This window comes from Sceloporus occidentalis, unplaced genomic scaffold, assembly GCF_023333645.1.
Source record: "Sceloporus occidentalis isolate IW3139 unplaced genomic scaffold, rSceOcc1.0.p SCAF_22, whole genome shotgun sequence".
Lineage (NCBI taxonomy): Eukaryota > Metazoa > Chordata > Lepidosauria > Squamata > Phrynosomatidae > Sceloporus > Sceloporus occidentalis.
The window spans coordinates 11,603,903-11,612,014 of record NW_028317002.1 but is presented as its reverse complement, the minus strand read 5'-3'; positions in this window follow the sequence as shown (position 1 = coordinate 11,612,014).

The window sequence follows — 8,112 nt, the reverse complement described above, 5'->3', positions numbered from 1 at the left end:
CCCATACAGATCCCAAATAGATTGCAAATTTCCTCTGCAAAAGAGAACCAACAAGCCAAACCTATGGGTCTTTTCAGTTAATTGTAGTTAGTATTTTTCTAGGAAGGGGTAACAGGATAGTCCAGTTGTGAACCTCTTTGCTACATCTATGCATTTTAACTCTATCATCACCTCTACCTCTTTCTTTCAGCTTAACATTACCATGCAAAGAATAGTCTATCTGAGCTTTGTTTAGTTTTCCATTTGTTTTATTGTTCATAATGACCCCTTCTAAGCCGAACAGACTGCACGAAAAAACCCCAAAACAAAGCAAAGATGTCTGCAATTATTGAAAGTCAATCCAAAGGATTTAAACTGAGTAGGATCTAAATTTACAGTAGGTGGCAGTATAATCTGTTATATGAAACATTTCTCCCAGCAGAGACAATATGCTGTTTTGGTGTGAGGTTGTTGTGCGTGTGTGGGGTGTGCTTTTGCGTATGCCTTTTAACAATTGCAATACAGTGTTGCAACTCTATTAAATTTCTTGCCTCCTGGGTGCCTCAAGCCATCATAATGAACAGAGAAAAAACTCTCAAATGCCCCATACAGGCATCAGGGAGTATTACCTATAACACATAAAAGGCAATGAGTGGGACCATCCATTATAGTTAAATGTAACTTTTAATCCTGAATATAAAAAGTAAAATTACACAGGACAACAATAAATGCATTTGGTTCATATTTTTGGATTTAGTCATAGGTTTCACACCCATCCCCTACAGCTGATATTTAAGTAACAAGAAATGAATGGGGATGGGGGGGGGTGTAACCTGAACAATATATTAATTAAAAATAGTTACACAAGAAAAGCCTTTTTAAGGAAGACCATCTGACATGACAAATACACCAAAGATGCATTTGAAAGCAAATCTGTTATTGAATCTGCTATTTTCTGTAAATTCCATTTAAATGTATTAGTATTGTAAACAGTATTATGTACCGTATTGACTCGAATATAGGCCGCACTTTTCCCCCACTTTAAGTCTTTAAAGTGGGGGTGCGGCCTATATTCGGGGTCTAGCGCCCGACGGGGCCGGACAGGCAGCAGGGTTAGGATACAGATCCCCCGCAGCGGTGCAGGGGACCCGTATCCTACTCTCTGATATGCTCAGACAGCCTCCCCTGCCAGCCCTTTCAATGGGAGGAGTGCCGGCACGGGAGGTTGTCTAAGCGCATCGCGCAGACGTTCACCGGCAGCGGCGATGTGCGTATACAGCCCCCGCTGCCGGCACGTCTGCACGATGTGCTTTAACAATCTCCCTTGCCGGGAATTCCCGGCAAGGGAGATTGTTAAAGCACATCATGCAGACGTGCCAGCAGCGAGAGGTTGTTAACGCTTGCATCGCCGCAGCCGGTGAACGTCTGCGCGATGTACGCTATCAATCTTCCTTGCCGGCACTTCCCACGGCGGAAGTGCCAGCACCGGAAGTTGAATACGTACTGCGTAGCTGTCCGCCGCCGGCCCTGCAAGACCCCGGGGAGTCTGTACTGGTAAGTCTAGGGGGGGGGGACCTCTTGGGGGCAGAGTGGCAGCATATCTCAGGGGGGGATAGAGTGGCAGCATATCTCAGGGGGGGATAGAGTGGCAGCATATCTCGGGGGGGCAGAGTGTCAGCATGTCTGGGGAGGGCAGAGTGGCAGCATGTCTGGGGAGGGCAGAGTGGCAGCATATCTCGCGGGGGCAGAGTGGCAGCATATCTGTTCCACTAAGTGGTTTTTTTTTACTAAGAATTTTTTTTCTTTAAAAAAGCACCTAACTTTTAGGGTGCGGCCTATATTTGGGTGCGGCCTATATCCGAGCCAATACGGTATATTTAGGCCTCTGGGATGTGTGACAAGTATGAATGCACAAAGGGGTCGATCCATGATAAAAGAGAGTGCTACAGAGATTTATAATACCGTATTTGCTCGATTAAAAGACGACCCCCAAAATCTAAATATTAATTTAGGAAAAAACCAAAAAGCCTGAATATAAGACTACCCTATAGGAAAAAAAGTTTTACTAGTAAATATTAATTCATGTAAACAATTTTTTGATATTTAATAAAAGCTATGATTGAGAAAAATATATATTTTTTTATTTCCTTTTATTTGCCAACCTGCCCCCCCCAGTTATGCACATCTGCCCCCAGAGGTAAAACTCTGCCCCCAGAAATGCCTTATACCCCCTATTTGCCACTCTGCCCCATGATGTGCCTTTTAACCCCCTATATGCCACTCTGCCCCAAGATATGCCTTTTAACCCCCTATATGCCAGAGTGGCATATAGGGGGTTAAAAGGCATATCATGGGGCAGAGTGGCATATGGGGGGTTAAAAGGCAGTTCTGTTGGTATATATATATACCGTATTGGCTCGGATATAGGCCGCCCCCGTATATAGGCTGCACCCTAAAAGTTTGGTGCTTTTTTAAAAGTTTTTTTCTTTAAAAAAGCACCAAAAAAACATGCTACCCCTCTGTCCCCCCCCCGAGATATGCTGCCACTGTCCTCCCTCCCCGAGATATGCTACCACTGTCCTCCCCCCCGAGATATTCTGCCACTGTCCCCCCCCCGAGATATGCTGTCACTGTCCTCCCCCCCCCGAGATATGCTGCCACTGTCCTCCTCCCCCCGAGATATGCTGCCACTGTCCTCCTCTGCCCCCCCCCGACTTACCGGAGCAGACTCCCGGGTGTCTTGCGGGGCCGGCGGGGGACATCTACGAAGTTGTATACGCGTATTGCGTAGATGTCCCCCGCCGGCCCCGCAAGACACCCGGGAGTCTGCTCCGGTAAGTCGGGGGGGGCAGAGGTAAAACGCATCGTGCGGACGGTCCGCACGATGCGCTTAGACAACCTCCCGTGCCGGCACCCACCCCCGTGGGAAGTGCTGGCAGGGGAGGCTGTCTGAGCGTATCGGGGAGTAGGATGCAGGTCCCCTGCACCGCTGCGGGGATCTGTATCCTAACCCCGCTGCCTGTCCGGCGCCCGGGACTACATGTCTCGGGCGTCGGGCGCTAGACCCCAAATATAGGCCGCACCCCCACTTTAAAGACTTAAAGTGGGGAGAAAAAGTGCGGCCTATATTCGAGCCAATACGGTATATATATATAACTGCTAACAGCAATCACACTCCTATCAAGCCAAGGCAGCCAGTACATTCCGGAACCTGGGGATGATAGGAGTGTGAGTACAGCCTCCCTATGCCATGCTACTACCACCACCACCTTACACATCCATGCTATCACACACACTCATTCACAAACATTTAAATACTCATTCATTCCATTAATCACACATACTTGCTCAAAAATCCTCCCCCACCCCCTTACCTGAACTGCAGATCTCTCACTCGAGCACTTCTGCAAGGGCCCGGCTGTGCGAGCAACTTCTCTGGCCCCGCCCCAGAGGAAGGAGGGGGGAGGCAGAGTTATGTTACACTCTTCTAGCTTCCTGTTCTTCTGCTGCTCGCGACCAAAGCACCGGTAAGCTGCCTGGCCCCAGCGGACATTTTGCATTTGCTCTGAAAAAAACCTCGTCTTATAATCGAGCAAATACGGTAGTTTAATCACTGCTGTCGTAACTACACACTGTTAATGAATATTCCAATCTTTAGTGTTTCCATGTCATGATTTCTTATTTACGCTTATTTATATCACATTTCAACACAAAACAATGCAGAAAGAGACACCATTACATTTAATGCAAAAAAACTAAATGTTAAAAGTATTGAGAAAACAGGTAATGTAATGCCAATTGTGGCATAATCCACGATGAGGAACAAGATAAAATAAAGGCACTTCTACACATTTTCCTAAAATTCCAGGTTTGTTCCCGATCACAGCCATCACAGCCATAGTGCCACGCACACATCCAACGATTTACATTTTGAGGTTTTTGAAGTATAAATCAGTTCGCCTCACTAAGTCCATATATTCAAAAGCAGGAAATGTGGGCTCACCAAAATTACGTGTCTGATAGATGTGTCTGTTTAAGAAATGATAAAGATCTCTGGTGTCAGGCAATCTGCTTTTTCTTTGAACTGAAGTAGACACTCAGAAGATGCATATCGTTAGCCCGGTTCACTCTCATATATAAATTGGGAACCAGGTTTGTGGATTAATTTGTGGATTATTCTGGGATATACAGTATATCATTTGTGTTTCAGCAAGTGCACATCACAGCTCCAGTACACAGTTATTTTTCTTGGTGGAAAAGTGGAATATTAATTTGAGTTAATTAAATATGATATTATTCTTTGAGCATACTCAAGATGAATGCTAAACATACCTAACATGCCTGTTATGCTTTTAAAATGGCTTTATAGCCAACGCCTATGTCCCTCACTGGTATTAGATACCTTGGGCTCATAAAAGAAATGTACTGAATATTGGTTAAAATGGAAATATATGGAAGTTCAAATCCATGCCACTAGGAAACAAATACTCATTGATGGTGTTTCCTAGGTAAATGGTAATTCTAAGCAACCACAACTCAGAAGTAGATAAATATAAGAGAGAGAATGAGAAGAGAGAGGGAGCGAGAGAAGGGAAGAGGAGAGAAGATAAGAAAATAGAACAGAGTTAAGGTGTTTACTGAGAGTGTGTTCACCAAATGACATAACACTACAAACTTTTTATACACAAAACATATAGAGTATATTACACACACATAACATCTTCAACACACTTTAATTTTGTATCTCTTTTTTTATTTTGTTTTTTAAACAGTGTAATGGACAAATTAAAATGTTCTGTACTCAGCTTAGGAGGCAAGCCAAAAAAGCCAGGAATAAAGTATCCCAAAACATTTGGCCAATTAAGGTAAAAGCAACAAAGCTCAATGTGCACAATGCAAACCTGGCCTGCATATAAATGCGGAAAGTTATGGCTCTATAGAAAACAATAAATAATAATACCATTTAAACAAACCATTTCCTTACTAGATTCCATAAGCATCGGCCTTCAGCCAGTTCGACTTCAGCATCATTAAAAAATCATTAAAAAGGTGTGAAATGTTTCTTTGAATGTTTTGTGGACTCTAGCAACTCAGATCCATTCTTGTGTCCAATGGATGATTCTTCACCACCTTGCTGCTCACCAACCATCTATCACAGCATGCTCCATTCAGTTACATACTGTGCATATTCTTCTGTATTATTCTGGATAGGTCACCAATAAACTGAGCCTGATCACATAAAAAAAATGGCAGGAGGAGAGATTACATGTTAGGTGATGGTAATAAAGTATAACACTTCTCAGGCGTAATTATGGTTTTAAACATAAATTATGATATTTTTGCTGTTGGGACCTTAACATTACCACTTCCTTTTTCGGCTTGTTTCTTAATATACACTTGTATGTGTGTGTGTTGCTTAAAAAATTAACAAGAAGTAATTGTTACATAATGCTGTCACGCATTGATACAGTTAAGATGTACGCAGGCCTTTAGTCTTATGCTTTATAATTATTAATCCAGTGACTGCCATAACTAAGACTTAACTAGATTTTACATGGTAAGACTGGGGATAACAAGGCGGACCTGGCACTTTAAGGCCAGTGGTTTCTTAATGACACCTGTATGGTAAAGAGTCAAGAGTAGGAAGGTATTGATGGAAGAAACCAAAGGGCGAGGGCGAAGCTATAGGTGTATCTTAGCTGGATGCTATATTAGGTCTGACCAATCACCTATTCCACTACCACTTAACTCTGTGGCTGCCATCTACCACGCTAAGCACTAGGATACATCATATCCCATAAGGTCATTATGGAAACTCTGTTGATTAGGCACTGTGCTCCGTAATGTGTACGGTATAGAAGGGAGATCTCTGATCTCTTCAACTGGGCCAAAGGAGAAGTTGCGCACTGGGAAGCCTTATCTGGACAGAGAGGGACTGCTGCCTTTTGAAACTCCCACACTAGGTGAGGGTAGGATAGTTGAGACCGTGATGTGTTGAGCTGGCCTGTAGGCTGGTAGGCTTCCCTAAAGAAATGGGCATTAAGGGATTTTATGAAGGAATGTAGACTAATAGAAAGTATGAAAAGTCAGGCAGTCCATGGATTTACCATGACAACAATATGTCAGTAGGTTCGGTGTATATTATAATAAGATGTGGTTGTAGATGTGGACATTCACATTGTAACAGCATTAGCTGGACTTTGTACCAAATTGAGCAGTGATATCCTCCATTGACATCAGAAGCTCCTGCATAATGTTGAGTATTGTCTATTTAGCATACACTGCTTCTGTATGGGACATCAGACCCCATTTGTAGCCTTCATATTTACGCAATGATTTCTCTGTGTTACCTGCAACAATATTGATGGCATTTTAAGCATCAGGAGGCTTCAAGGTCAAGACGAGAAGAAAGAAGAGTTCTGGAAGATTCTGGGTAGTTGAGTAGTTTTGTTGAGCATAAAGGTAGGTAAAATGTAAAATTCAAGAAAGGTTTTTATATAAAGCATCAAGCATGCATTACTTACATACTTGTTTTATTAAAAACATATTGGACAGGGTCACAGGAGATCCCCTTTAAAATCTGTTCAGTGGATGGTAAGCAGATAAACTAACCATTACTAAATAGCTGAAAACTAGTTTGCTTGAAAGAGCAAGGATTTTTTTTTTAGATATTTTTATTGCACCCATTGTTGATAGTTCACAATAAAAAAGCCCAAGCCAATTACTGGGGTCATTTGTCACTATATGTATCAGTTTTCAAATGAACGTTACACCTCCAAGAAACCAAACAGGCCAATGAAGGCATATTAAAAATATTAATAAAGTTTTTGACACTAATGTGTTATTTTATATAGGAGCTATTTGAATGGACCGATTAATGGTTTTTAAAGCCACTAGGATGTTGCTTCAATCTAGATCAGGAAATCAACCCGTTTCCTGTTGGTCTGGGTGGAGGAGGGCACAAAAGCTTTTCACCTGCCTCTAAAACCTTATATCAATTCTGTACCCAACTTGTGAGGACCTAGCAACCACAGAAGGGGATGAAAAATGAGAGTATTTTAGCACGGAAACTGAGTCTGAAAGACCACACAAACAGAAAAAGCAGATAAAAATAAAATGTGGGGAGCATCTACTTTGTGAGATATAAGTTTTCATTCCATTTTGAAAGGTAAGGGAATTAAATCGGAAAATATATAAAAATATAGTTTGAAATGGTGTAGGTTATCAGATGACTTCTGCTTCTTTCTATCCATATGAAATGGTGTTAACTGAGTTGAGAAGAGAAATTTCATCTTGTTCCACTTTATGTCACTTTTATGTTTTGTCACCACATTTCAGCCTTTTCTGTTTAGTGATGTAAGTGGTATGAGATGGACATATTTCTGCAAGTGTATAGCCAGATCATAATAGTAGTTAAATATTTAAGTAACATGTTTATATATTCTCAAACTTGGAGCCTGGACTGGCACACCAGCTAAATGCCCAGTGGGCCACTGGCCAACAGTGCCCTATACTCACTCTATCTGCGGTGGCAGATCCGATGCTGCAGTGTGCAGCTGGTGGCCAGATATGCCCGGCCTCTTGCTAGGTGGGCATAAAATGTAACACGCAGCCATACATATCTAACCATCAGTCGTACTTACCTCACCAGGTGGCTGCTGGCTATATAGTGCCTGGTCCACCTCGCCACCACCAATCCGGCCCTGACCTGGAGCATTAGGTGAACTGGATATTTTACTTAATGCTTTAAAGGTCCCATTGAGTTTTTCTTTGACCATCATGTATTCAGACATAATTTGACAAATATATTTGAGTAATATATCAACCTTATCACTGAAAGCAGAATCCTACTCAAAATAAAATGGGTTACGCACCTTAGAATTATTCTGGAACATTTAACAGTTGGTAACTCTGAGCTTGGCTGCGTGATATTGTATATATGGAGGTGGCTATTATTGGATGTTGTTATGGAAACATGATCTATCACCAACCACACATTCTACACTTTAAAGTTATATTTACTTAATACATTTATGGAGTGGTGTTTAATAAACAAAAACAATAAATTAGCATTTTGGTGTATAACCCCCCCCCCCCAAAAAAAATGATCAGGTAATGCAGGCGCTGCCACAG